The following is a 27,837-nucleotide window of genomic DNA, read 5'->3' on the forward strand; positions in this document are numbered from 1 at the left end:
CCTTTGTGATGATGTTTTGTAAAAGTGTAAAATACATCTGAGTTTAAAGCAGTTTGATTTCTTCTTCTTTTTCTTCAACAGACGTTCTCCATACCAATCTTTAATCCAGAAACGTAGGTACATACTTTTAATGAGCTTCACCAATGGAGTAAGACAAGATTCCAAGGAAGACTAAGAGTTGAAGGGTTTAAAAAAAGTTGAAATAAACTTTTGAGTCAGTCAAATCTAACCAAATCAGAAAAGTGTGAAGATATCCACAGACACTGTAATACAAAGCACTGATCCAAGATGATTGAGAGTGGTTTGAAAGAGTAGTCTATAGTGTGACTAAACTGTAGTGTGCACCATATAAGGACTGTTATATCGGTTAAGAAAAGAAGTTTCCGTCAGTACAGCTTGCCAATCGTCTGACAGAATTAGCATAGTGCTAATAAGCAAGCGCCTGTTCCCCTACCTGCTCGGTGGTGAGCCGTGATCATATATTGTGGTCAGTACTCTGCGTTGTGGCCGCAGCAACCCCGGTTCGAATCCGGGTCACGGCAGAGCTTTTGAGATTTTACACACACATTAAAAACCCACACGCATTACTTCCCCCAGTCTAGTCTCTTACTGTTGAAAATTAAATCCACTTTAACCCTCACAAAATGTGCCTCTCCCCCCACATTTCAGTAAGCTTATCATACTTCCAAATACACCACAGGGACAAAAGTATTGGGACATCTGCACATAACACTGACTAGGGCTTCAATGACATCCCATTCAAACATTCCGGCTTTAATATGGAGTTGTTCAACCCTTAATTGCTACAACAGCTTCCACTGCTCTAGGAAGGCTTTCTGAAAGATGGTGGAGTGTGTTCATGTGAGGATTTGCCCATTGATCTAGAAGAGCATTTGTTAGGTCACCCACTTGTTTTAGACCAGAGGGCTTGGTTCCTGTTGTAATTCAGACCTGAATTTAGGGGTCTATGCCCACTCCTGAAAACAACCCCATAGCATTTTCCCATCTCCACCAAATTTACAGTGGTCACAATGCAGTCAGGCAGGTAAAATTCTCCTGAAACTGGGCAAATTGTGACTGGTCCATAAGCTAGCATTAGTTGAGTTTTTTGTTTTAATACTAAAACATCAAGCATGACATTGAGTGTGTGTAATCACAGTAAATAAGTAAGCTGGTTTCTAATGGATATTGTGCATAATAAACTGTTCCCATACCGGGAGTCGAACCCGGGCCGCCTGGGTGAAAACCAGGAATCCTAACCGCTAGACCATATGGGACAGACAAGAGAGAGCTGCTCATTGACATGGTTCTCTCCAGATATTTCAAGACCACTACCTAATGGTAGGATTTTTCTCTAGTGCTTCTTTGAAAACAGTAAATCATCATGCTGCGCTACTTTACTGAAAATCAAATGTGTTGTGTTAGTGGATGTTTTACAGATTTTCTTTTCTTTATAGTAAAGAAGGGTCCCACTTAATAGGACAGCTCTAAACTAAATGACTGCTTAGGATATACAAGCCCTACAAAGCACTCACGAGTTTCATGTAGGGATGCCAGCTGAATTGTGGCTTGAGACAGCTGGAAAAAGGGGGAAATGCTATTAAAATCAGTGTTAGTCAGAGTGATTTACTTTAGGAATGATCTGTGTTAAGTAAGCTGCATGTTAACTGCTCATGGAGTAATAAACAGAGTCAGATCCGGAGTGAGAAGTTCAGTGTGGTGGTGATGGGGCTTACTTTGTCCTTTGTGATGATGTTTTGTAAAAGTGTAAAATACATCTGAGTTTAAAGCAGTTTGATTTCTTCGTCTTTTTCTTCAACAGACGTTCTCCATACCAATCTTTAATCCAGAAACGTAGGTACATACTTTTAATGAGCTTCACCAATGGAGTAAGACAAGATTCCAAGGAAGACTAAGAGTTGAAGGGTTTAAAAAAAGTTGAAATAAACTTTTGAGTCAGTCAAATCTAACCAAATCAGAAAAGTGTGAAGATATCCACAGACACTGTAATACAGAGCACTGATCCAAGATGATTGAGAGTGGTTTGAAAGAGTAGTCTATAGTGTGACTAAACTGTAGTGTGCACCATATAAGGACTGTTATATCGGTTAAGAACAGAAGTTTCCGTCAGTACAGCTTGCCAATCGTCTGACAGAATTAGCATAGTGCTAATAAGCAAGCACCTGTTCCCCTACCTGCTCGGTGGTGAGCTGTGATCGTATAGTGGTCAGTACTCTGCGTTGTGGCCGCAGCAACCCCGGTTTGAATCCGGGTCACGGCAGAGCATTTGAGATTTTACACACACATTAAAAACCCACACGCATTACTTCCCCCAGTCCAGTCTCTTACTGTTGAAAATTAAATCCACTTTAACCCTCACAAAATGTGCCTCTCCCCCCACATTTCAGTAAGCTTATCATACTTCCAAATACACCACAGGGACAAAAGTATTGGGACATCTGCACATAACACTGACGAGGGCTTCAATGACATCCCATTCAAACATTCCGGCTTTAATATGGAGTTGTTCAAACCTTAATTGCTACAACAGCTTCCACTGCTCTAGGAAGGCTTTCTGAAAGATGGTGGAGTGTGTTCATGTGAGGATTTGCCCATTGATCTAGAAGAGCATTTGTTAGGTCACCCACTTGTTTTAGACCAGAGGGCTTGGTTCCTGTTGTAATTCAGACCTGAATTTAGGGGTCTATGCCCACTCCTGAAAACAACCCCATAGCATTTTCCCATCTCCACCAAATTTACAGTGGTCACAATGCAGTCAGGCAGGTAAAATTCTCCTGAAACTGGGCAAATTGTGACTGGTCCATAAGCTAGCATTAGTTGAGTTTTTTGTTTTAATACTAAAACATCAAGCATGACATTGAGTGTGTGTAATCACAGTAAATAAGTAAGCTGGTTTCTAATGGATATTGTGCATAATAAACTGTTCCCATACCGGGAGTCGAACCCGGGCCGCCTGGGTGAAAACCAGGAATCCTAACCGCTAGACCATATGGGACAGACAAGAGAGAGCTGCTCATTGACATGGTTCTCTCCAGATATTTCAAGACCACTACCTAATGGTAGGATTTTTCTCTAGTGCTTCTTTGAAAACAGTAAATCATCATGCTGCGCTACTTTACTGAAAATCAAATGTGTTGTGTTAGTGGATGTTTTACAGATTTTCTTTTCTTTATAGTAAAGAAGGGTCCCACTTAATAGGACAGCTCTAAACTAAATGACTGCTTAGGATATACAAGCCCTACAAAGCACTCACGAGTTTCATGTAGGGATGCCAGCTGAATTGTGGCTTGAGACAGCTGGAAAAAGGGGAAAATGCTATTAAAATCAGTGTTAGTCAGAGTGATTTACTTTAGGAATGATCTGTGTTAAGTAAGCTGCATGTTAACTGCTCATGGAGTAATAAACAGAGTCAGATCCGGAGTGAGAAGTTCAGTGTGGTGGTGATGGGGCTTACTTTGTCCTTTGTGATGATGTTTTGTAAAAGTGTAAAATACATCTGAGTTTAAAGCAGTTTGATTTCTTCGTCTTTTTCTTCAACAGACGTTCTCCATACCAATCTTTAATCCAGAAACGTAGGTACATACTTTTAATGAGCTTCACCAATGGAGTAAGACAAGATTCCAAGGAAGACTAAGAGTTGAAGGGTTTAAAAAAAGTTGAAATAAACTTTTGAGTCAGTCAAATCTAACCAAATCAGAAAAGTGTGAAGATATCCACAGACACTGTAATACAGAGCACTGATCCAAGATGATTGAGAGTGGTTTGAAAGAGTAGTCTACAGTGTGACTAAACTGTAGTGTGCACCATATAAGGACTGTTATATCGGTTAAGAACAGAAGTTTCCGTCAGTACAGCTTGCCAATCGTCTGACAGAATTAGCATAGTGCTAATAAGCAAGCACCTGTTCCCCTACCTGCTCGGTGGTGAGCCGTGATCGTATAGTGGTCAGTACTCTGCGTTGTGGCCGCAGCAACCCCGGTTTGAATCCGGGTCACGGCAGAGCTTTTGAGATTTTACACACACATTAAAAACCCACACGCATTACTTCCCCCAGTCCAGTCTCTTACTGTTGAAAATTAAATCCACTTTAACCCTCACAAAATGTGCCTCTCCCCCCACATTTCAGTAAGCTTATCATACTTCCAAATACACCACAGGGACAAAAGTATTGGGACATCTGCACATAACACTGACGAGGGCTTCAATGACATCCCATTCAAACATTCCGGCTTTAATATGGAGTTGTTCAACCCTTAATTGCTACAACAGCTTCCACTGCTCTAGGAAGGCTTTCTGAAAGATGGTGGAGTGTGTTCATGTGAGGATTTGCCCATTGATCTAGAAGAGCATTTGTTAGGTCACCCACTTGTTTTAGACCAGAGGGCTTGGTTCCTGTTGTAATTCAGACCTGAATTTAGGGGTCTATGCCCACTCCTGAAAACAACCCCATAGCATTTTCCCATCTCCACCAAATTTACAGTGGTCACAATGCAGTCAGGCAGGTAAAATTCTCCTGAAACTGGGCAAATTGTGACTGGTCCATAAGCTAGCATTAGTTGAGTTTTTTGTTTTAATACTAAAACATCAAGCATGACATTGAGTGTGTGTAATCACAGTAAATAAGTAAGCTGGTTTCTAATGGATATTGTGCATAATAAACTGTTCCCATACCGGGAGTCGAACCCGGGCCGCCTGGGTGAAAACCAGGAATCCTAACCGCTAGACCATATGGGACAGACAAGAGAGAGCTGCTCATTGACATGGTTCTCTCCAGATATTTCAAGACCACTACCTAATGGTAGGATTTTTCTCTAGTGCTTCTTTGAAAACAGTAAATCATCATGCTGCGCTACTTTACTGAAAATCAAATGTGTTGTGTTAGTGGATGTTTTACAGATTTTCTTTTCTTTATAGTAAAGAAGGGTCCCACTTAATAGGACAGCTCTAAACTAAATGACTGCTTAGGATATACAAGCCCTACAAAGCACTCACGAGTTTCATGTAGGGATGCCAGCTGAATTGTGGCTTGAGACAGCTGGAAAAAGGGGGAAATGCTATTAAAATCAGTGTTAGTCAGAGTGATTTACTTTAGGAATGATCTGTGTTAAGTAAGCTGCATGTTAACTGCTCATGGAGTAATAAACAGAGTCAGATCCGGAGTGAGAAGTTCAGTGTGGTGGTGATGGGGCTTACTTTGTCCTTTGTGATGATGTTTTGTAAAAGTGTAAAATACATCTGAGTTTAAAGCAGTTTGATTTCTTCGTCTTTTTCTTCAACAGACGTTCTCCATACCAATCTTTAATCCAGAAACGTAGGTACATACTTTTAATGAGCTTCACCAATGGAGTAAGACAAGATTCCAAGGAAGACTAAGAGTTGAAGGGTTTAAAAAAAGTTGAAATAAACTTTTGAGTCAGTCAAATCTAACCAAATCAGAAAAGTGTGAAGATATCCACAGACACTGTAATACAGAGCACTGATCCAAGATGATTGAGAGTGGTTTGAAAGAGTAGTCTATAGTGTGACTAAACTGTAGTGTGCACCATATAAGGACTGTTATATCGGTTAAGAACAGAAGTTTCCATCAGTACAGCTTGCCAATCGTCTGACAGAATTAGCATAGTGCTAATAAGCAAGCGCCTGTTCCCCTACCTGCTCGGTGGTGAGCCGTGATCGTATAGTGGTCAGTACTCTGCGTTGTGGCCGCAGCAACCCCGGTTCGAATCCGGGTCACGGCAGAGCTTTTGAGATTTTACACACACATTAAAAACCCACACGCATTACTTCCCCCAGTCCAGTCTCTTACTGTTGAAAATTAAATCCACTTTAACCCTCACAAAATGTGCCTCTCCCCCCACATTTCAGTAAGCTTATCATACTTCCAAATACACCACAGGGACAAAAGTATTGGGACATCTGCACATAACACTGACTAGGGCTTCAATGACATCCCATTCAAACATTCCGGCTTTAATATGGAGTTGTTCAACCCTTAATTGCTACAACAGCTTCCACTGCTCTAGGAAGGCTTTCTGAAAGATGGTGGAGTGTGTTCATGTGAGGATTTGCCCATTGATCTAGAAGAGCATTTGTTAGGTCACCCACTTGTTTTAGACCAGAGGGCTTGGTTCCTGTTGTAATTCAGACCTGAATTTAGGGGTCTATGCCCACTCCTGAAAACAACCCCATAGCATTTTCCCATCTCCACCAAATTTACAGTGGTCACAATGCAGTCAGGCAGGTAAAATTCTCCTGAAACTGGGCAAATTGTGACTGGTCCATAAGCTAGCATTAGTTGAGTTTTTTGTTTTAATACTAAAACATCAAGCATGACATTGAGTGTGTGTAATCACAGTAAATAAGTAAGCTGGTTTCTAATGGATATTGTGCATAATAAACTGTTCCCATACCGGGAGTCGAACCCGGGCCGCCTGGGTGAAAACCAGGAATCCTAACCGCTAGACCATATGGGACAGACAAGAGAGAGCTGCTCATTGACATGGTTCTCTCCAGATATTTCAAGACCACTACCTAATGGTAGGATTTTTCTCTAGTGCTTCTTTGAAAACAGTAAATCATCATGCTGCGCTACTTTACTGAAAATCAAATGTGTTGTGTTAGTGGATGTTTTACAGATTTTCTTTTCTTTATAGTAAAGAAGGGTCCCACTTAATAGGACAGCTCTAAACTAAATGACTGCTTAGGATATACAAGCCCTACAAAGCACTCACGAGTTTCATGTAGGGATGCCAGCTGAATTGTGGCTTGAGACAGCTGGAAAAAGGGGGAAATGCTATTAAAATCAGTGTTAGTCAGAGTGATTTACTTTAGGAATGATCTGTGTTAAGTAAGCTGCATGTTAACTGCTCATGGAGTAATAAACAGAGTCAGATCCGGAGTGAGAAGTTCAGTGTGGTGGTGATGGGGCTTACTTTGTCCTTTGTGATGATGTTTTGTAAAAGTGTAAAATACATCTGAGTTTAAAGCAGTTTGATTTCTTCGTCTTTTTCTTCAACAGACGTTCTCCATACCAATCTTTAATCCAGAAACGTAGGTACATACTTTTAATGAGCTTCACCAATGGAGTAAGACAAGATTCCAAGGAAGACTAAGAGTTGAAGGGTTTAAAAAAAGTTGAAATAAACTTTTGAGTCAGTCAAATCTAACCAAATCAGAAAAGTGTGAAGATATCCACAGACACTGTAATACAGAGCACTGATCCAAGATGATTGAGAGTGGTTTGAAAGAGTAGTCTACAGTGTGACTAAACTGTAGTGTGCACCATATAAGGACTGTTATATCGGTTAAGAACAGAAGTTTCCGTCAGTACAGCTTGCCAATCGTCTGACAGAATTAGCATAGTGCTAATAAGCAAGCACCTGTTCCCCTACCTGCTCGGTGGTGAGCCGTGATCGTATAGTGGTCAGTACTCTGCGTTGTGGCCGCAGCAACCCCGGTTTGAATCCGGGTCACGGCAGAGCTTTTGAGATTTTACACACACATTAAAAACCCACACGCATTACTTCCCCCAGTCCAGTCTCTTACTGTTGAAAATTAAATCCACTTTAACCCTCACAAAATGTGCCTCTCCCCCCACATTTCAGTAAGCTTATCATACTTCCAAATACACCACAGGGACAAAAGTATTGGGACATCTGCACATAACACTGACGAGGGCTTCAATGACATCCCATTCAAACATTCCGGCTTTAATATGGAGTTGTTCAACCCTTAATTGCTACAACAGCTTCCACTGCTCTAGGAAGGCTTTCTGAAAGATGGTGGAGTGTGTTCATGTGAGGATTTGCCCATTGATCTAGAAGAGCATTTGTTAGGTCACCCACTTGTTTTAGACCAGAGGGCTTGGTTCCTGTTGTAATTCAGACCTGAATTTAGGGGTCTATGCCCACTCCTGAAAACAACCCCATAGCATTTTCCCATCTCCACCAAATTTACAGTGGTCACAATGCAGTCAGGCAGGTAAAATTCTCCTGAAACTGGGCAAATTGTGACTGGTCCATAAGCTAGCATTAGTTGAGTTTTTTGTTTTAATACTAAAACATCAAGCATGACATTGAGTGTGTGTAATCACAGTAAATAAGTAAGCTGGTTTCTAATGGATATTGTGCATAATAAACTGTTCCCATACCGGGAGTCGAACCCGGGCCGCCTGGGTGAAAACCAGGAATCCTAACCGCTAGACCATATGGGACAGACAAGAGAGAGCTGCTCATTGACATGGTTCTCTCCAGATATTTCAAGACCACTACCTAATGGTAGGATTTTTCTCTAGTGCTTCTTTGAAAACAGTAAATCATCATGCTGCGCTACTTTACTGAAAATCAAATGTGTTGTGTTAGTGGATGTTTTACAGATTTTCTTTTCTTTATAGTAAAGAAGGGTCCCACTTAATAGGACAGCTCTAAACTAAATGACTGCTTAGGATATACAAGCCCTACAAAGCACTCACGAGTTTCATGTAGGGATGCCAGCTGAATTGTGGCTTGAGACAGCTGGAAAAAGGGGGAAATGCTATTAAAATCAGTGTTAGTCAGAGTGATTTACTTTAGGAATGATCTGTGTTAAGTAAGCTGCATGTTAACTGCTCATGGAGTAATAAACAGAGTCAGATCCGGAGTGAGAAGTTCAGTGTGGTGGTGATGGGGCTTACTTTGTCCTTTGTGATGATGTTTTGTAAAAGTGTAAAATACATCTGAGTTTAAAGCAGTTTGATTTCTTCGTCTTTTTCTTCAACAGACGTTCTCCATACCAATCTTTAATCCAGAAACGTAGGTACATACTTTTAATGAGCTTCACCAATGGAGTAAGACAAGATTCCAAGGAAGACTAAGAGTTGAAGGGTTTAAAAAAAGTTGAAATAAACTTTTGAGTCAGTCAAATCTAACCAAATCAGAAAAGTGTGAAGATATCCACAGACACTGTAATACAGAGCACTGATCCAAGATGATTGAGAGTGGTTTGAAAGAGTAGTCTATAGTGTGACTAAACTGTAGTGTGCACCATATAAGGACTGTTATATCGGTTAAGAACAGAAGTTTCCATCAGTACAGCTTGCCAATCGTCTGACAGAATTAGCATAGTGCTAATAAGCAAGCGCCTGTTCCCCTACCTGCTCGGTGGTGAGCCGTGATCGTATAGTGGTCAGTACTCTGCGTTGTGGCCGCAGCAACCCCGGTTCGAATCCGGGTCACGGCAGAGCTTTTGAGATTTTACACACACATTAAAAACCCACACGCATTACTTCCCCCAGTCCAGTCTCTTACTGTTGAAAATTAAATCCACTTTAACCCTCACAAAATGTGCCTCTCCCCCCACATTTCAGTAAGCTTATCATACTTCCAAATACACCACAGGGACAAAAGTATTGGGACATCTGCACATAACACTGACTAGGGCTTCAATGACATCCCATTCAAACATTCCGGCTTTAATATGGAGTTGTTCAACCCTTAATTGCTACAACAGCTTCCACTGCTCTAGGAAGGCTTTCTGAAAGATGGTGGAGTGTGTTCATGTGAGGATTTGCCCATTGATCTAGAAGAGCATTTGTTAGGTCACCCACTTGTTTTAGACCAGAGGGCTTGGTTCCTGTTGTAATTCAGACCTGAATTTAGGGGTCTATGCCCACTCCTGAAAACAACCCCATAGCATTTTCCCATCTCCACCAAATTTACAGTGGTCACAATGCAGTCAGGCAGGTAAAATTCTCCTGAAACTGGGCAAATTGTGACTGGTCCATAAGCTAGCATTAGTTGAGTTTTTTGTTTTAATACTAAAACATCAAGCATGACATTGAGTGTGTGTAATCACAGTAAATAAGTAAGCTGGTTTCTAATGGATATTGTGCATAATAAACTGTTCCCATACCGGGAGTCGAACCCGGGCCGCCTGGGTGAAAACCAGGAATCCTAACCGCTAGACCATATGGGACAGACAAGAGAGAGCTGCTCATTGACATGGTTCTCTCCAGATATTTCAAGACCACTACCTAATGGTAGGATTTTTCTCTAGTGCTTCTTTGAAAACAGTAAATCATCATGCTGCGCTACTTTACTGAAAATCAAATGTGTTGTGTTAGTGGATGTTTTACAGATTTTCTTTTCTTTATAGTAAAGAAGGGTCCCACTTAATAGGACAGCTCTAAACTAAATGACTGCTTAGGATATACAAGCCCTACAAAGCACTCACGAGTTTCATGTAGGGATGCCAGCTGAATTGTGGCTTGAGACAGCTGGAAAAAGGGGGAAATGCTATTAAAATCAGTGTTAGTCAGAGTGATTTACTTTAGGAATGATCTGTGTTAAGTAAGCTGCATGTTAACTGCTCATGGAGTAATAAACAGAGTCAGATCCGGAGTGAGAAGTTCAGTGTGGTGGTGATGGGGCTTACTTTGTCCTTTGTGATGATGTTTTGTAAAAGTGTAAAATACATCTGAGTTTAAAGCAGTTTGATTTCTTCGTCTTTTTCTTCAACAGACGTTCTCCATACCAATCTTTAATCCAGAAACGTAGGTACATACTTTTAATGAGCTTCACCAATGGAGTAAGACAAGATTCCAAGGAAGACTAAGAGTTGAAGGGTTTAAAAAAAGTTGAAATAAACTTTTGAGTCAGTCAAATCTAACCAAATCAGAAAAGTGTGAAGATATCCACAGACACTGTAATACAGAGCACTGATCCAAGATGATTGAGAGTGGTTTGAAAGAGTAGTCTATAGTGTGACTAAACTGTAGTGTGCACCATATAAGGACTGTTATATCGGTTAAGAACAGAAGTTTCCGTCAGTACAGCTTGCCAATCGTCTGACAGAATTAGCATAGTGCTAATAAGCAAGCACCTGTTCCCCTACCTGCTCGGTGGTGAGCTGTGATCGTATAGTGGTCAATACTCTGCGTTGTGGCCGCAGCAACCCCGGTTCGAATCCGGGTCACGGCAGAGCATTTGAGATTTTACACACACATTAAAAACCCACACGCATTACTTCCCCCAGTCCAGTCTCTTACTGTTGAAAATTAAATCCACTTTAACCCTCACAAAATGTGCCTCTCCCCCCACATTTCAGTAAGCTTATCATACTTCCAAATACACCACAGGGACAAAAGTATTGGGACATCTGCACATAACACTGACGAGGGCTTCAATGACATCCCATTCAAACATTCCGGCTTTAATATGGAGTTGTTCAAACCTTAATTGCTACAACAGCTTCCACTGCTCTAGGAAGGCTTTCTGAAAGATGGTGGAGTGTGTTCATGTGAGGATTTGCCCATTGATCTAGAAGAGCATTTGTTAGGTCACCCACTTGTTTTAGACCAGAGGGCTTGGTTCCTGTTGTAATTCAGACCTGAATTTAGGGGTCTATGCCCACTCCTGAAAACAACCCCATAGCATTTTCCCATCTCCACCAAATTTACAGTGGTCACAATGCAGTCAGGCAGGTAAAATTCTCCTGAAACTGGGCAAATTGTGACTGGTCCATAAGCTAGCATTAGTTGAGTTTTTTGTTTTAATACTAAAACATCAAGCATGACATTGAGTGTGTGTAATCACAGTAAATAAGTAAGCTGGTTTCTAATGGATATTGTGCATAATAAACTGTTCCCATACCGGGAGTCGAACCCGGGCCGCCTGGGTGAAAACCAGGAATCCTAACCGCTAGACCATATGGGACAGACAAGAGAGAGCTGCTCATTGACATGGTTCTCTCCAGATATTTCAAGACCACTACCTAATGGTAGGATTTTTCTCTAGTGCTTCTTTGAAAACAGTAAATCATCATGCTGCGCTACTTTACTGAAAATCAAATGTGTTGTGTTAGTGGATGTTTTACAGATTTTCTTTTCTTTATAGTAAAGAAGGGTCCCACTTAATAGGACAGCTCTAAACTAAATGACTGCTTAGGATATACAAGCCCTACAAAGCACTCACGAGTTTCATGTAGGGATGCCAGCTGAATTGTGGCTTGAGACAGCTGGAAAAAGGGGAAAATGCTATTAAAATCAGTGTTAGTCAGAGTGATTTACTTTAGGAATGATCTGTGTTAAGTAAGCTGCATGTTAACTGCTCATGGAGTAATAAACAGAGTCAGATCCGGAGTGAGAAGTTCAGTGTGGTGGTGATGGGGCTTACTTTGTCCTTTGTGATGATGTTTTGTAAAAGTGTAAAATACATCTGAGTTTAAAGCAGTTTGATTTCTTCGTCTTTTTCTTCAACAGACGTTCTCCATACCAATCTTTAATCCAGAAACGTAGGTACATACTTTTAATGAGCTTCACCAATGGAGTAAGACAAGATTCCAAGGAAGACTAAGAGTTGAAGGGTTTAAAAAAAGTTGAAATAAACTTTTGAGTCAGTCAAATCTAACCAAATCAGAAAAGTGTGAAGATATCCACAGACACTGTAATACAGAGCACTGATCCAAGATGATTGAGAGTGGTTTGAAAGAGTAGTCTACAGTGTGACTAAACTGTAGTGTGCACCATATAAGGACTGTTATATCGGTTAAGAACAGAAGTTTCCGTCAGTACAGCTTGCCAATCGTCTGACAGAATTAGCATAGTGCTAATAAGCAAGCACCTGTTCCCCTACCTGCTCGGTGGTGAGCCGTGATCGTATAGTGGTCAGTACTCTGCGTTGTGGCCGCAGCAACCCCGGTTTGAATCCGGGTCACGGCAGAGCTTTTGAGATTTTACACACACATTAAAAACCCACACGCATTACTTCCCCCAGTCCAGTCTCTTACTGTTGAAAATTAAATCCACTTTAACCCTCACAAAATGTGCCTCTCCCCCCACATTTCAGTAAGCTTATCATACTTCCAAATACACCACAGGGACAAAAGTATTGGGACATCTGCACATAACACTGACGAGGGCTTCAATGACATCCCATTCAAACATTCCGGCTTTAATATGGAGTTGTTCAACCCTTAATTGCTACAACAGCTTCCACTGCTCTAGGAAGGCTTTCTGAAAGATGGTGGAGTGTGTTCATGTGAGGATTTGCCCATTGATCTAGAAGAGCATTTGTTAGGTCACCCACTTGTTTTAGACCAGAGGGCTTGGTTCCTGTTGTAATTCAGACCTGAATTTAGGGGTCTATGCCCACTCCTGAAAACAACCCCATAGCATTTTCCCATCTCCACCAAATTTACAGTGGTCACAATGCAGTCAGGCAGGTAAAATTCTCCTGAAACTGGGCAAATTGTGACTGGTCCATAAGCTAGCATTAGTTGAGTTTTTTGTTTTAATACTAAAACATCAAGCATGACATTGAGTGTGTGTAATCACAGTAAATAAGTAAGCTGGTTTCTAATGGATATTGTGCATAATAAACTGTTCCCATACCGGGAGTCGAACCCGGGCCGCCTGGGTGAAAACCAGGAATCCTAACCGCTAGACCATATGGGACAGACAAGAGAGAGCTGCTCATTGACATGGTTCTCTCCAGATATTTCAAGACCACTACCTAATGGTAGGATTTTTCTCTAGTGCTTCTTTGAAAACAGTAAATCATCATGCTGCGCTACTTTACTGAAAATCAAATGTGTTGTGTTAGTGGATGTTTTACAGATTTTCTTTTCTTTATAGTAAAGAAGGGTCCCACTTAATAGGACAGCTCTAAACTAAATGACTGCTTAGGATATACAAGCCCTACAAAGCACTCACGAGTTTCATGTAGGGATGCCAGCTGAATTGTGGCTTGAGACAGCTGGAAAAAGGGGGAAATGCTATTAAAATCAGTGTTAGTCAGAGTGATTTACTTTAGGAATGATCTGTGTTAAGTAAGCTGCATGTTAACTGCTCATGGAGTAATAAACAGAGTCAGATCCGGAGTGAGAAGTTCAGTGTGGTGGTGATGGGGCTTACTTTGTCCTTTGTGATGATGTTTTGTAAAAGTGTAAAATACATCTGAGTTTAAAGCAGTTTGATTTCTTCGTCTTTTTCTTCAACAGACGTTCTCCATACCAATCTTTAATCCAGAAACGTAGGTACATACTTTTAATGAGCTTCACCAATGGAGTAAGACAAGATTCCAAGGAAGACTAAGAGTTGAAGGGTTTAAAAAAAGTTGAAATAAACTTTTGAGTCAGTCAAATCTAACCAAATCAGAAAAGTGTGAAGATATCCACAGACACTGTAATACAGAGCACTGATCCAAGATGATTGAGAGTGGTTTGAAAGAGTAGTCTATAGTGTGACTAAACTGTAGTGTGCACCATATAAGGACTGTTATATCGGTTAAGAACAGAAGTTTCCATCAGTACAGCTTGCCAATCGTCTGACAGAATTAGCATAGTGCTAATAAGCAAGCGCCTGTTCCCCTACCTGCTCGGTGGTGAGCCGTGATCGTATAGTGGTCAGTACTCTGCGTTGTGGCCGCAGCAACCCCGGTTCGAATCCGGGTCACGGCAGAGCTTTTGAGATTTTACACACACATTAAAAACCCACACGCATTACTTCCCCCAGTCCAGTCTCTTACTGTTGAAAATTAAATCCACTTTAACCCTCACAAAATGTGCCTCTCCCCCCACATTTCAGTAAGCTTATCATACTTCCAAATACACCACAGGGACAAAAGTATTGGGACATCTGCACATAACACTGACTAGGGCTTCAATGACATCCCATTCAAACATTCCGGCTTTAATATGGAGTTGTTCAACCCTTAATTGCTACAACAGCTTCCACTGCTCTAGGAAGGCTTTCTGAAAGATGGTGGAGTGTGTTCATGTGAGGATTTGCCCATTGATCTAGAAGAGCATTTGTTAGGTCACCCACTTGTTTTAGACCAGAGGGCTTGGTTCCTGTTGTAATTCAGACCTGAATTTAGGGGTCTATGCCCACTCCTGAAAACAACCCCATAGCATTTTCCCATCTCCACCAAATTTACAGTGGTCACAATGCAGTCAGGCAGGTAAAATTCTCCTGAAACTGGGCAAATTGTGACTGGTCCATAAGCTAGCATTAGTTGAGTTTTTTGTTTTAATACTAAAACCTCAAGCATGACATTGAGTGTGTGTAATCACAGTAAATAAGTAAGCTGGTTTCTAATGGATATTGTGCATAATAAACTGTTCCCATACCGGGAGTCGAACCCGGGCCGCCTGGGTGAAAGCCAGGAATCCTAACCGCTAGACCACATGGGACAGAAAAGAGAGAGCTGCTCATTGACATGGTTCTCTCCAGATATTTCAAGACCACTACCTAATGGTAGGATTTTTCTCAAGTGCTTCTTTGAAAACAGTAAATCATCATGCTGCGCTACTTTACTGAAAATCAAATGTGTTGTGTTAGTGGATGTTTTACAGATTTTCTTTTCTTTATAGTAAAGAAGGGTCCCACTTAATAGGACAGCTCTAAACTAAATGACTGCTTAGGATATACAAGCCCTACAAAGCACTCACGAGTTTCATGTAGGGATGCCAGCTGAATTGTGGCTTGAGACAGCTGGAAAAAGGGGAAAATGCTATTAAAATCAGTGTTAGTCAGAGTGATTTACTTTAGGAATGATCTGTGTTAAGTAAGCTGCATGTTAACTGCTCATGGAGTAATAAACAGAGTCAGATCCGGAGTGAGAAGTTCAGTGTGGTGGTGATGGGGCTTACTTTGTCCTTTGTGATGATGTTTTGTAAAAGTGTAAAATACATCTGAGTTTAAAGCAGTTTGATTTCTTCTTCTTTTTCTTCAACAGACGTTCTCCATACCAATCTTTAATCCAGAAACGTAGGTACATACTTTTAATGAGCTTCACCAATGGAGTAAGACAAGATTCCAAGGAAGACTAAGAGTTGAAGGGTTTAAAAAAAGTTGAAATAAACTTTTGAGTCAGTCAAATCTAACCAAATCAGAAAAGTGTGAAGATATCCACAGACACTGTAATACAAAGCACTGATCCAAGATGATTGAGAGTGGTTTGAAAGAGTAGTCTATAGTGTGACTAAACTGTAGTGTGCACCATATAAGGACTGTTATATCGGTTAAGAAAAGAAGTTTCCGTCAGTACAGCTTGCCAATCGTCTGACAGAATTAGCATAGTGCTAATAAGCAAGCGCCTGTTCCCCTACCTGCTCGGTGGTGAGCCGTGATCATATGTTGTGGTCAGTACTCTGCGTTGTGGCCGCAGCAACCCCGGTTCGAATCCGGGTCACGGCAGAGCTTTTGAGATTTTACACACACATTAAAAACCCACACGCATTACTTCCCCCAGTCCAGTCTCTTACTGTTGAAAATTAAATCCACTTTAACCCTCACAAAATGTGCCTCTCCCCCCACATTTCAGTAAGCTTATCATACTTCCAAATACACCACAGGGACAAAAGTATTGGGACATCTGCACATAACACTGACGAGGGCTTCAATGACATCCCATTCAAACATTCCGGCTTTAATATGGAGTTGTTCAACCCTTAATTGCTACAACAGCTTCCACTGCTCTAGGAAGGCTTTCTGAAAGATGGTGGAGTGTGTTCATGTGAGGATTTGCCCATTGATCTAGAAGAGCATTTGTTAGGTCACCCACTTGTTTTAGACCAGAGGGCTTGGTTCCTGTTGTAATTCAGACCTGAATTTAGGGGTCTATGCCCACTCCTGAAAACAACCCCATAGCATTTTCCCATCTCCACCAAATTTACAGTGGTCACAATGCAGTCAGGCAGGTAAAATTCTCCTGAAACTGGGCAAATTGTGACTGGTCCATAAGCTAGCATTAGTTGAGTTTTTTGTTTTAATACTAAAACCTCAAGCATGACATTGAGTGTGTGTAATCACAGTAAATAAGTAAGCTGGTTTCTAATGGATATTGTGCATAATAAACTGTTCCCATACCGGGAGTCGAACCCGGGCCGCCTGGGTGAAAACCAGGAATCCTAACCGCTAGACCATATGGGACAGACAAGAGAGAGCTGCTCATTGACATGGTTCTCTCCAGATATTTCAAGACCACTACCTAATGGTAGGATTTTTCTCTAGTGCTTCTTTGAAAACAGTAAATCATCATGCTGCGCTACTTTACTGAAAATCAAATGTGTTGTGTTAGTGGATGTTTTACAGATTTTCTTTTCTTTATAGTAAAGAAGGGTCCCACTTAATAGGACAGCTCTAAACTAAATGACTGCTTAGGATATACAAGCCCTACAAAGCACTCACGAGTTTCATGTAGGGATGCCAGCTGAATTGTGGCTTGAGACAGCTGGAAAAAGGGGAAAATGCTATTAAAATCAGTGTTAGTCAGAGTGATTTACTTTAGGAATGATCTGTGTTAAGTAAGCTGCATGTTAACTGCTCATGGAGTAATAAACAGAGTCAGATCCGGAGTGAGAAGTTCAGTGTGGTGGTGATGGGGCTTACTTTGTCCTTTGTGATGATGTTTTGTAAAAGTGTAAAATACATCTGAGTTTAAAGCAGTTTGATTTCTTCGTCTTTTTCTTCAACAGACGTTCTCCATACCAATCTTTAATCCAGAAACGTAGGTACATACTTTTAATGAGCTTCACCAATGGAGTAAGACAAGATTCCAAGGAAGACTAAGAGTTGAAGGGTTTAAAAAAAGTTGAAATAAACTTTTGAGTCAGTCAAATCTAACCAAATCAGAAAAGTGTGAAGATATCCACAGACACTGTAATACAAAGCACTGATCCAAGATGATTGAGAGTGGTTTGAAAGAGTAGTCTATAGTGTGACTAAACTGTAGTGTGCACCATATAAGGACTGTTATATCGGTTAAGAAAAGAAGTTTCCGTCAGTACAGCTTGCCAATCGTCTGACAGAATTAGCATAGTGCTAATAAGCAAGCGCCTGTTCCCCTACCTGCTCGGTGGTGAGCCGTGATCATATGTTGTGGTCAGTACTCTGCGTTGTGGCCGCAGCAACCCCGGTTCGAATCCGGGTCACGGCAGAGCTTTTGAGATTTTACACACACATTAAAAACCCACACGCATTACTTCCCCCAGTCCAGTCTCTTACTGTTGAAAATTAAATCCACTTTAACCCTCACAAAATGTGCCTCTCCCCCCACATTTCAGTAAGCTTATCATACTTCCAAATACACCACAGGGACAAAAGTATTGGGACATCTGCACATAACACTGACGAGGGCTTCAATGACATCCCATTCAAACATTCCGGCTTTAATATGGAGTTGTTCAACCCTTAATTGCTACAACAGCTTCCACTGCTCTAGGAAGGCTTTCTGAAAGATGGTGGAGTGTGTTCATGTGAGGATTTGCCCATTGATCTAGAAGAGCATTTGTTAGGTCACCCACTTGTTTTAGACCAGAGGGCTTGGTTCCTGTTGTAATTCAGACCTGAATTTAGGGGTCTATGCCCACTCCTGAAAACAACCCCATAGCATTTTCCCATCTCCACCAAATTTACAGTGGTCACAATGCAGTCAGGCAGGTAAAATTCTCCTGAAACTGGGCAAATTGTGACTGGTCCATAAGCTAGCATTAGTTGAGTTTTTTGTTTTAATACTAAAACCTCAAGCATGACATTGAGTGTGTGTAATCACAGTAAATAAGTAAGCTGGTTTCTAATGGATATTGTGCATAATAAACTGTTCCCATACCGGGAGTCGAACCCGGGCCGCCTGGGTGAAAACCAGGAATCCTAACCGCTAGACCATATGGGACAGACAAGAGAGAGCTGCTCATTGACATGGTTCTCTCCAGATATTTCAAGACCACTACCTAATGGTAGGATTTTTCTCTAGTGCTTCTTTGAAAACAGTAAATCATCATGCTGCGCTACTTTACTGAAAATCAAATGTGTTGTGTTAGTGGATGTTTTACAGATTTTCTTTTCTTTATAGTAAAGAAGGGTCCCACTTAATAGGACAGCTCTAAACTAAATGACTGCTTAGGATATACAAGCCCTACAAAGCACTCACGAGTTTCATGTAGGGATGCCAGCTGAATTGTGGCTTGAGACAGCTGGAAAAAGGGGAAAATGCTATTAAAATCAGTGTTAGTCAGAGTGATTTACTTTAGGAATGATCTGTGTTAAGTAAGCTGCATGTTAACTGCTCATGGAGTAATAAACAGAGTCAGATCCGGAGTGAGAAGTTCAGTGTGGTGGTGATGGGGCTTACTTTGTCCTTTGTGATGATGTTTTGTAAAAGTGTAAAATACATCTGAGTTTAAAGCAGTTTGATTTCTTCGTCTTTTTCTTCAACAGACGTTCTCCATACCAATCTTTAATCCAGAAACGTAGGTACATACTTTTAATGAGCTTCACCAATGGAGTAAGACAAGATTCCAAGGAAGACTAAGAGTTGAAGGGTTTAAAAAAAGTTGAAATAAACTTTTGAGTCAGTCAAATCTAACCAAATCAGAAAAGTGTGAAGATATCCACAGACACTGTAATACAAAGCACTGATCCAAGATGATTGAGAGTGGTTTGAAAGAGTAGTCTATAGTGTGACTAAACTGTAGTGTGCACCATATAAGGACTGTTATATCGGTTAAGAAAAGAAGTTTCCGTCAGTACAGCTTGCCAATCGTCTGACAGAATTAGCATAGTGCTAATAAGCAAGCGCCTGTTCCCCTACCTGCTCGGTGGTGAGCCGTGATCATATATTGTGGTCAGTACTCTGCGTTGTGGCCGCAGCAACCCCGGTTCGAATCCGGGTCACGGCAGAGCTTTTGAGATTTTACACACACATTAAAAACCCACACGCATTACTTCCCCCAGTCCAGTCTCTTACTGTTGAAAATTAAATCCACTTTAACCCTCACAAAATGTGCCTCTCCCCCCACATTTCAGTAAGCTTATCATACTTCCAAATACACCACAGGGACAAAAGTATTGGGACATCTGCACATAACACTGACTAGGGCTTCAATGACATCCCATTCAAACATTCCGGCTTTAATATGGAGTTGTTCAACCCTTAATTGCTACAACAGCTTCCACTGCTCTAGGAAGGCTTTCTGAAAGATGGTGGAGTGTGTTCATGTGAGGATTTGCCCATTGATCTAGAAGAGCATTTGTTAGGTCACCCACTTGTTTTAGACCAGAGGGCTTGGTTCCTGTTGTAATTCAGACCTGAATTTAGGGGTCTATGCCCACTCCTGAAAACAACCCCATAGCATTTTCCCATCTCCACCAAATTTACAGTGGTCACAATGCAGTCAGGCAGGTAAAATTCTCCTGAAACTGGGCAAATTGTGACTGGTCCATAAGCTAGCATTAGTTGAGTTTTTTGTTTTAATACTAAAACATCAAGCATGACATTGAGTGTGTGTAATCACAGTAAATAAGTAAGCTGGTTTCTAATGGATATTGTGCATAATAAACTGTTCCCATACCGGGAGTCGAACCCGGGCCGCCTGGGTGAAAACCAGGAATCCTAACCGCTAGACCATATGGGACAGACAAGAGAGAGCTGCTCATTGACATGGTTCTCTCCAGATATTTCAAGACCACTACCTAATGGTAGGATTTTTCTCTAGTGCTTCTTTGAAAACAGTAAATCATCATGCTGCGCTACTTTACTGAAAATCAAATGTGTTGTGTTAGTGGATGTTTTACAGATTTTCTTTTCTTTATAGTAAAGAAGGGTCCCACTTAATAGGACAGCTCTAAACTAAATGACTGCTTAGGATATACAAGCCCTACAAAGCACTCACGAGTTTCATGTAGGGATGCCAGCTGAATTGTGGCTTGAGACAGCTGGAAAAAGGGGGAAATGCTATTAAAATCAGTGTTAGTCAGAGTGATTTACTTTAGGAATGATCTGTGTTAAGTAAGCTGCATGTTAACTGCTCATGGAGTAATAAACAGAGTCAGATCCGGAGTGAGAAGTTCAGTGTGGTGGTGATGGGGCTTACTTTGTCCTTTGTGATGATGTTTTGTAAAAGTGTAAAATACATCTGAGTTTAAAGCAGTTTGATTTCTTCGTCTTTTTCTTCAACAGACGTTCTCCATACCAATCTTTAATCCAGAAACGTAGGTACATACTTTTAATGAGCTTCACCAATGGAGTAAGACAAGATTCCAAGGAAGACTAAGAGTTGAAGGGTTTAAAAAAAGTTGAAATAAACTTTTGAGTCAGTCAAATCTAACCAAATCAGAAAAGTGTGAAGATATCCACAGACACTGTAATACAGAGCACTGATCCAAGATGATTGAGAGTGGTTTGAAAGAGTAGTCTATAGTGTGACTAAACTGTAGTGTGCACCATATAAGGACTGTTATATCGGTTAAGAACAGAAGTTTCCGTCAGTACAGCTTGCCAATCGTCTGACAGAATTAGCATAGTGCTAATAAGCAAGCACCTGTTCCCCTACCTGCTCGGTGGTGAGCTGTGATCGTATAGTGGTCAGTACTCTGCGTTGTGGCCGCAGCAACCCCGGTTCGAATCCGGGTCACGGCAGAGCATTTGAGATTTTACACACACATTAAAAACCCACACGCATTACTTCCCCCAGTCCAGTCTCTTACTGTTGAAAATTAAATCCACTTTAACCCTCACAAAATGTGCCTCTCCCCCCACATTTCAGTAAGCTTATCATACTTCCAAATACACCACAGGGACAAAAGTATTGGGACATCTGCACATAACACTGACGAGGGCTTCAATGACATCCCATTCAAACATTCCGGCTTTAATATGGAGTTGTTCAAACCTTAATTGCTACAACAGCTTCCACTGCTCTAGGAAGGCTTTCTGAAAGATGGTGGAGTGTGTTCATGTGAGGATTTGCCCATTGATCTAGAAGAGCATTTGTTAGGTCACCCACTTGTTTTAGACCAGAGGGCTTGGTTCCTGTTGTAATTCAGACCTGAATTTAGGGGTCTATGCCCACTCCTGAAAACAACCCCATAGCATTTTCCCATCTCCACCAAATTTACAGTGGTCACAATGCAGTCAGGCAGGTAAAATTCTCCTGAAACTGGGCAAATTGTGACTGGTCCATAAGCTAGCATTAGTTGAGTTTTTTGTTTTAATACTAAAACATCAAGCATGACATTGAGTGTGTGTAATCACAGTAAATAAGTAAGCTGGTTTCTAATGGATATTGTGCATAATAAACTGTTCCCATACCGGGAGTCGAACCCGGGCCGCCTGGGTGAAAACCAGGAATCCTAACCGCTAGACCATATGGGACAGACAAGAGAGAGCTGCTCATTGACATGGTTCTCTCCAGATATTTCAAGACCACTACCTAATGGTAGGATTTTTCTCTAGTGCTTCTTTGAAAACAGTAAATCATCATGCTGCGCTACTTTACTGAAAATCAAATGTGTTGTGTTAGTGGATGTTTTACAGATTTTCTTTTCTTTATAGTAAAGAAGGGTCCCACTTAATAGGACAGCTCTAAACTAAATGACTGCTTAGGATATACAAGCCCTACAAAGCACTCACGAGTTTCATGTAGGGATGCCAGCTGAATTGTGGCTTGAGACAGCTGGAAAAAGGGGAAAATGCTATTAAAATCAGTGTTAGTCAGAGTGATTTACTTTAGGAATGATCTGTGTTAAGTAAGCTGCATGTTAACTGCTCATGGAGTAATAAACAGAGTCAGATCCGGAGTGAGAAGTTCAGTGTGGTGGTGATGGGGCTTACTTTGTCCTTTGTGATGATGTTTTGTAAAAGTGTAAAATACATCTGAGTTTAAAGCAGTTTGATTTCTTCGTCTTTTTCTTCAACAGACGTTCTCCATACCAATCTTTAATCCAGAAACGTAGGTACATACTTTTAATGAGCTTCACCAATGGAGTAAGACAAGATTCCAAGGAAGACTAAGAGTTGAAGGGTTTAAAAAAAGTTGAAATAAACTTTTGAGTCAGTCAAATCTAACCAAATCAGAAAAGTGTGAAGATATCCACAGACACTGTAATACAGAGCACTGATCCAAGATGATTGAGAGTGGTTTGAAAGAGTAGTCTACAGTGTGACTAAACTGTAGTGTGCACCATATAAGGACTGTTATATCGGTTAAGAACAGAAGTTTCCGTCAGTACAGCTTGCCAATCGTCTGACAGAATTAGCATAGTGCTAATAAGCAAGCACCTGTTCCCCTACCTGCTCGGTGGTGAGCCGTGATCGTATAGTGGTCAGTACTCTGTGTTGTGGCCGCAGCAACCCCGGTTTGAATCCGGGTCACGGCAGAGCTTTTGAGATTTTACACACACATTAAAAACCCACACGCATTACTTCCCCCAGTCCAGTCTCTTACTGTTGAAAATTAAATCCACTTTAACCCTCACAAAATGTGCCTCTCCCCCCACATTTCAGTAAGCTTATCATACTTCCAAATACACCACAGGGACAAAAGTATTGGGACATCTGCACATAACACTGACGAGGGCTTCAATGACATCCCATTCAAACATTCCGGCTTTAATATGGAGTTGTTCAACCCTTAATTGCTACAACAGCTTCCACTGCTCTAGGAAGGCTTTCTGAAAGATGGTGGAGTGTGTTCATGTGAGGATTTGCCCATTGATCTAGAAGAGCATTTGTTAGGTCACCCACTTGTTTTAGACCAGAGGGCTTGGTTCCTGTTGTAATTCAGACCTGAATTTAGGGGTCTATGCCCACTCCTGAAAACAACCCCATAGCATTTTCCCATCTCCACCAAATTTACAGTGGTCACAATGCAGTCAGGCAGGTAAAATTCTCCTGAAACTGGGCAAATTGTGACTGGTCCATAAGCTAGCATTAGTTGAGTTTTTTGTTTTAATACTAAAACATCAAGCATGACATTGAGTGTGTGTAATCACAGTAAATAAGTAAGCTGGTTTCTAATGGATATTGTGCATAATAAACTGTTCCCATACCGGGAGTCGAACCCGGGCCGCCTGGGTGAAAACCAGGAATCCTAACCGCTAGACCATATGGGACAGACAAGAGAGAGCTGCTCATTGACATGGTTCTCTCCAGATATTTCAAGACCACTACCTAATGGTAGGATTTTTCTCTAGTGCTTCTTTGAAAACAGTAAATCATCATGCTGCGCTACTTTACTGAAAATCAAATGTGTTGTGTTAGTGGATGTTTTACAGATTTTCTTTTCTTTATAGTAAAGAAGGGTCCCACTTAATAGGACAGCTCTAAACTAAATGACTGCTTAGGATATACAAGCCCTACAAAGCACTCACGAGTTTCATGTAGGGATGCCAGCTGAATTGTGGCTTGAGACAGCTGGAAAAAGGGGGAAATGCTATTAAAATCAGTGTTAGTCAGAGTGATTTACTTTAGGAATGATCTGTGTTAAGTAAGCTGCATGTTAACTGCTCATGGAGTAATAAACAGAGTCAGATCCGGAGTGAGAAGTTCAGTGTGGTGGTGATGGGGCTTACTTTGTCCTTTGTGATGATGTTTTGTAAAAGTGTAAAATACATCTGAGTTTAAAGCAGTTTGATTTCTTCGTCTTTTTCTTCAACAGACGTTCTCCATACCAATCTTTAATCCAGAAACGTAGGTACATACTTTTAATGAGCTTCACCAATGGAGTAAGACAAGATTCCAAGGAAGACTAAGAGTTGAAGGGTTTAAAAAAAGTTGAAATAAACTTTTGAGTCAGTCAAATCTAACCAAATCAGAAAAGTGTGAAGATATCCACAGACACTGTAATACAGAGCACTGATCCAAGATGATTGAGAGTGGTTTGAAAGAGTAGTCTATAGTGTGACTAAACTGTAGTGTGCACCATATAAGGACTGTTATATCGGTTAAGAACAGAAGTTTCCATCAGTACAGCTTGCCAATCGTCTGACAGAATTAGCATAGTGCTAATAAGCAAGCGCCTGTTCCCCTACCTGCTCGGTGGTGAGCCGTGATCGTATAGTGGTCAGTACTCTGCGTTGTGGCCGCAGCAACCCCGGTTCGAATCCGGGTCACGGCAGAGCTTTTGAGATTTTACACACACATTAAAAACCCACACGCATTACTTCCCCCAGTCCAGTCTCTTACTGTTGAAAATTAAATCCACTTTAACCCTCACAAAATGTGCCTCTCCCCCCACATTTCAGTAAGCTTATCATACTTCCAAATACACCACAGGGACAAAAGTATTGGGACATCTGCACATAACACTGACTAGGGCTTCAATGACATCCCATTCAAACATTCCGGCTTTAATATGGAGTTGTTCAACCCTTAATTGCTACAACAGCTTCCACTGCTCTAGGAAGGCTTTCTGAAAGATGGTGGAGTGTGTTCATGTGAGGATTTGCCCATTGATCTAGAAGAGCATTTGTTAGGTCACCCACTTGTTTTAGACCAGAGGGCTTGGTTCCTGTTGTAATTCAGACCTGAATTTAGGGGTCTATGCCCACTCCTGAAAACAACCCCATAGCATTTTCCCATCTCCACCAAATTTACAGTGGTCACAATGCAGTCAGGCAGGTAAAATTCTCCTGAAACTGGGCAAATTGTGACTGGTCCATAAGCTAGCATTAGTTGAGTTTTTTGTTTTAATACTAAAACCTCAAGCATGACATTGAGTGTGTGTAATCACAGTAAATAAGTAAGCTGGTTTCTAATGGATATTGTGCATAATAAACTGTTCCCATACCGGGAGTCGAACCCGGGCCGCCTGGGTGAAAGCCAGGAATCCTAACCGCTAGACCACATGGGACAGAAAAGAGAGAGCTGCTCATTGACATGGTTCTCTCCAGATATTTCAAGACCACTACCTAATGGTAGGATTTTTCTCAAGTGCTTCTTTGAAAACAGTAAATCATCATGCTGCGCTACTTTACTGAAAATCAAATGTGTTGTGTTAGTGGATGTTTTACAGATTTTCTTTTCTTTATAGTAAAGAAGGGTCCCACTTAATAGGACAGCTCTAAACTAAATGACTGCTTAGGATATACAAGCCCTACAAAGCACTCACGAGTTTCATGTAGGGATGCCAGCTGAATTGTGGCTTGAGACAGCTGGAAAAAGGGGAAAATGCTATTAAAATCAGTGTTAGTCAGAGTGATTTACTTTAGGAATGATCTGTGTTAAGTAAGCTGCATGTTAACTGCTCATGGAGTAATAAACAGAGTCAGATCCGGAGTGAGAAGTTCAGTGTGGTGGTGATGGGGCTTACTTTGTCCTTTGTGATGATGTTTTGTAAAAGTGTAAAATACATCTGAGTTTAAAGCAGTTTGATTTCTTCTTCTTTTTCTTCAACAGACGTTCTCCATACCAATCTTTAATCCAGAAACGTAGGTACATACTTTTAATGAGCTTCACCAATGGAGTAAGACAAGATTCCAAGGAAGACTAAGAGTTGAAGGGTTTAAAAAAAGTTGAAATAAACTTTTGAGTCAGTCAAATCTAACCAAATCAGAAAAGTGTGAAGATATCCACAGACACTGTAATACAAAGCACTGATCCAAGATGATTGAGAGTGGTTTGAAAGAGTAGTCTATAGTGTGACTAAACTGTAGTGTGCACCATATAAGGACTGTTATATCGGTTAAGAAAAGAAGTTTCCGTCAGTACAGCTTGCCAATCGTCTGACAGAATTAGCATAGTGCTAATAAGCAAGCGCCTGTTCCCCTACCTGCTCGGTGGTGAGCCGTGATCATATGTTGTGGTCAGTACTCTGCGTTGTGGCCGCAGCAACCCCGGTTCGAATCCGGGTCACGGCAGAGCTTTTGAGATTTTACACACACATTAAAAACCCACACGCATTACTTCCCCCAGTCCAGTCTCTTACTGTTGAAAATTAAATCCACTTTAACCCTCACAAAATGTGCCTCTCCCCCCACATTTCAGTAAGCTTATCATACTTCCAAATACACCACAGGGACAAAAGTATTGGGACATCTGCACATAACACTGACGAGGGCTTCAATGACATCCCATTCAAACATTCCGGCTTTAATATGGAGTTGTTCAACCCTTAATTGCTACAACAGCTTCCACTGCTCTAGGAAGGCTTTCTGAAAGATGGTGGAGTGTGTTCATGTGAGGATTTGCCCATTGATCTAGAAGAGCATTTGTTAGGTCACCCACTTGTTTTAGACCAGAGGGCTTGGTTCCTGTTGTAATTCAGACCTGAATTTAGGGGTCTATGCCCACTCCTGAAAACAACCCCATAGCATTTTCCCATCTCCACCAAATTTACAGTGGTCACAATGCAGTCAGGCAGGTAAAATTCTCCTGAAACTGGGCAAATTGTGACTGGTCCATAAGCTAGCATTAGTTGAGTTTTTTGTTTTAATACTAAAACCTCAAGCATGACATTGAGTGTGTGTAATCACAGTAAATAAGTAAGCTGGTTTCTAATGGATATTGTGCATAATAAACTGTTCCCATACCGGGAGTCGAACCCGGGCCGCCTGGGTGAAAACCAGGAATCCTAACCGCTAGACCATATGGGACAGACAAGAGAGAGCTGCTCATTGACATGGTTCTCTCCAGATATTTCAAGACCACTACCTAATGGTAGGATTTTTCTCTAGTGCTTCTTTGAAAACAGTAAATCATCATGCTGCGCTACTTTACTGAAAATCAAATGTGTTGTGTTAGTGGATGTTTTACAGATTTTCTTTTCTTTATAGTAAAGAAGGGTCCCACTTAATAGGACAGCTCTAAACTAAATGACTGCTTAGGATATACAAGCCCTACAAAGCACTCACGAGTTTCATGTAGGGATGCCAGCTGAATTGTGGCTTGAGACAGCTGGAAAAAGGGGAAAATGCTATTAAAATCAGTGTTAGTCAGAGTGATTTACTTTAGGAATGATCTGTGTTAAGTAAGCTGCATGTTAACTGCTCATGGAGTAATAAACAGAGTCAGATCCGGAGTGAGAAGTTCAGTGTGGTGGTGATGGGGCTTACTTTGTCCT

At 41.1% G+C, this 27,837-nt stretch overlaps 20 non-coding genes across 20 annotated transcripts; 4 read left to right on the forward strand and 16 right to left on the reverse strand.

Annotated features, from left to right (window-relative positions):
- Window positions 1-1,205: 1,205 nt before the first annotated feature.
- Window positions 1,206-1,277, reverse strand: trnae-uuc (transfer RNA glutamic acid (anticodon UUC)). The gene has a single exon. It is a non-coding gene; the product is annotated as a tRNA-Glu (tRNA).
- A 1,667-nt stretch (window positions 1,278-2,944) lies between these two features.
- Window positions 2,945-3,016, reverse strand: trnae-uuc (transfer RNA glutamic acid (anticodon UUC)). Its single transcript has one exon. It is a non-coding gene; the product is annotated as a tRNA-Glu (tRNA).
- Window positions 3,017-4,683: 1,667 nt separating this feature from the next.
- trnae-uuc (transfer RNA glutamic acid (anticodon UUC)) lies at window positions 4,684-4,755 on the reverse strand. Its single transcript has one exon. It is a non-coding gene; the product is annotated as a tRNA-Glu (tRNA).
- Window positions 4,756-5,687: 932 nt separating this feature from the next.
- Window positions 5,688-5,759, forward strand: trnah-gug (transfer RNA histidin (anticodon GUG)). Its single transcript has one exon. It is a non-coding gene; the product is annotated as a tRNA-His (tRNA).
- Window positions 5,760-6,422: 663 nt separating this feature from the next.
- On the reverse strand, window positions 6,423-6,494 carry trnae-uuc (transfer RNA glutamic acid (anticodon UUC)). The gene has a single exon. It is a non-coding gene; the product is annotated as a tRNA-Glu (tRNA).
- A 1,667-nt stretch (window positions 6,495-8,161) lies between these two features.
- trnae-uuc (transfer RNA glutamic acid (anticodon UUC)) lies at window positions 8,162-8,233 on the reverse strand. The gene has a single exon. It is a non-coding gene; the product is annotated as a tRNA-Glu (tRNA).
- A 932-nt stretch (window positions 8,234-9,165) lies between these two features.
- Window positions 9,166-9,237, forward strand: trnah-gug (transfer RNA histidin (anticodon GUG)). Its single transcript has one exon. It is a non-coding gene; the product is annotated as a tRNA-His (tRNA).
- Window positions 9,238-9,900: 663 nt separating this feature from the next.
- On the reverse strand, window positions 9,901-9,972 carry trnae-uuc (transfer RNA glutamic acid (anticodon UUC)). The gene has a single exon. It is a non-coding gene; the product is annotated as a tRNA-Glu (tRNA).
- A 1,667-nt stretch (window positions 9,973-11,639) lies between these two features.
- On the reverse strand, window positions 11,640-11,711 carry trnae-uuc (transfer RNA glutamic acid (anticodon UUC)). Its single transcript has one exon. It is a non-coding gene; the product is annotated as a tRNA-Glu (tRNA).
- Window positions 11,712-13,378: 1,667 nt separating this feature from the next.
- Window positions 13,379-13,450, reverse strand: trnae-uuc (transfer RNA glutamic acid (anticodon UUC)). Its single transcript has one exon. It is a non-coding gene; the product is annotated as a tRNA-Glu (tRNA).
- A 932-nt stretch (window positions 13,451-14,382) lies between these two features.
- Window positions 14,383-14,454, forward strand: trnah-gug (transfer RNA histidin (anticodon GUG)). Its single transcript has one exon. It is a non-coding gene; the product is annotated as a tRNA-His (tRNA).
- Window positions 14,455-15,117: 663 nt separating this feature from the next.
- trnae-uuc (transfer RNA glutamic acid (anticodon UUC)) lies at window positions 15,118-15,189 on the reverse strand. Its single transcript has one exon. It is a non-coding gene; the product is annotated as a tRNA-Glu (tRNA).
- A 1,669-nt stretch (window positions 15,190-16,858) lies between these two features.
- On the reverse strand, window positions 16,859-16,930 carry trnae-uuc (transfer RNA glutamic acid (anticodon UUC)). The gene has a single exon. It is a non-coding gene; the product is annotated as a tRNA-Glu (tRNA).
- Window positions 16,931-18,599: 1,669 nt separating this feature from the next.
- Window positions 18,600-18,671, reverse strand: trnae-uuc (transfer RNA glutamic acid (anticodon UUC)). Its single transcript has one exon. It is a non-coding gene; the product is annotated as a tRNA-Glu (tRNA).
- A 1,669-nt stretch (window positions 18,672-20,340) lies between these two features.
- trnae-uuc (transfer RNA glutamic acid (anticodon UUC)) lies at window positions 20,341-20,412 on the reverse strand. The gene has a single exon. It is a non-coding gene; the product is annotated as a tRNA-Glu (tRNA).
- A 1,667-nt stretch (window positions 20,413-22,079) lies between these two features.
- Window positions 22,080-22,151, reverse strand: trnae-uuc (transfer RNA glutamic acid (anticodon UUC)). Its single transcript has one exon. It is a non-coding gene; the product is annotated as a tRNA-Glu (tRNA).
- Window positions 22,152-23,818: 1,667 nt separating this feature from the next.
- Window positions 23,819-23,890, reverse strand: trnae-uuc (transfer RNA glutamic acid (anticodon UUC)). Its single transcript has one exon. It is a non-coding gene; the product is annotated as a tRNA-Glu (tRNA).
- A 932-nt stretch (window positions 23,891-24,822) lies between these two features.
- trnah-gug (transfer RNA histidin (anticodon GUG)) lies at window positions 24,823-24,894 on the forward strand. Its single transcript has one exon. It is a non-coding gene; the product is annotated as a tRNA-His (tRNA).
- A 663-nt stretch (window positions 24,895-25,557) lies between these two features.
- Window positions 25,558-25,629, reverse strand: trnae-uuc (transfer RNA glutamic acid (anticodon UUC)). The gene has a single exon. It is a non-coding gene; the product is annotated as a tRNA-Glu (tRNA).
- A 1,669-nt stretch (window positions 25,630-27,298) lies between these two features.
- trnae-uuc (transfer RNA glutamic acid (anticodon UUC)) lies at window positions 27,299-27,370 on the reverse strand. Its single transcript has one exon. It is a non-coding gene; the product is annotated as a tRNA-Glu (tRNA).
- Between the last annotated feature and the right edge of the window lie 467 nt (window positions 27,371-27,837).

Source organism: Salminus brasiliensis, chromosome 1, assembly GCF_030463535.1.
Source record: "Salminus brasiliensis chromosome 1, fSalBra1.hap2, whole genome shotgun sequence".
Lineage (NCBI taxonomy): Eukaryota > Metazoa > Chordata > Actinopteri > Characiformes > Bryconidae > Salminus > Salminus brasiliensis.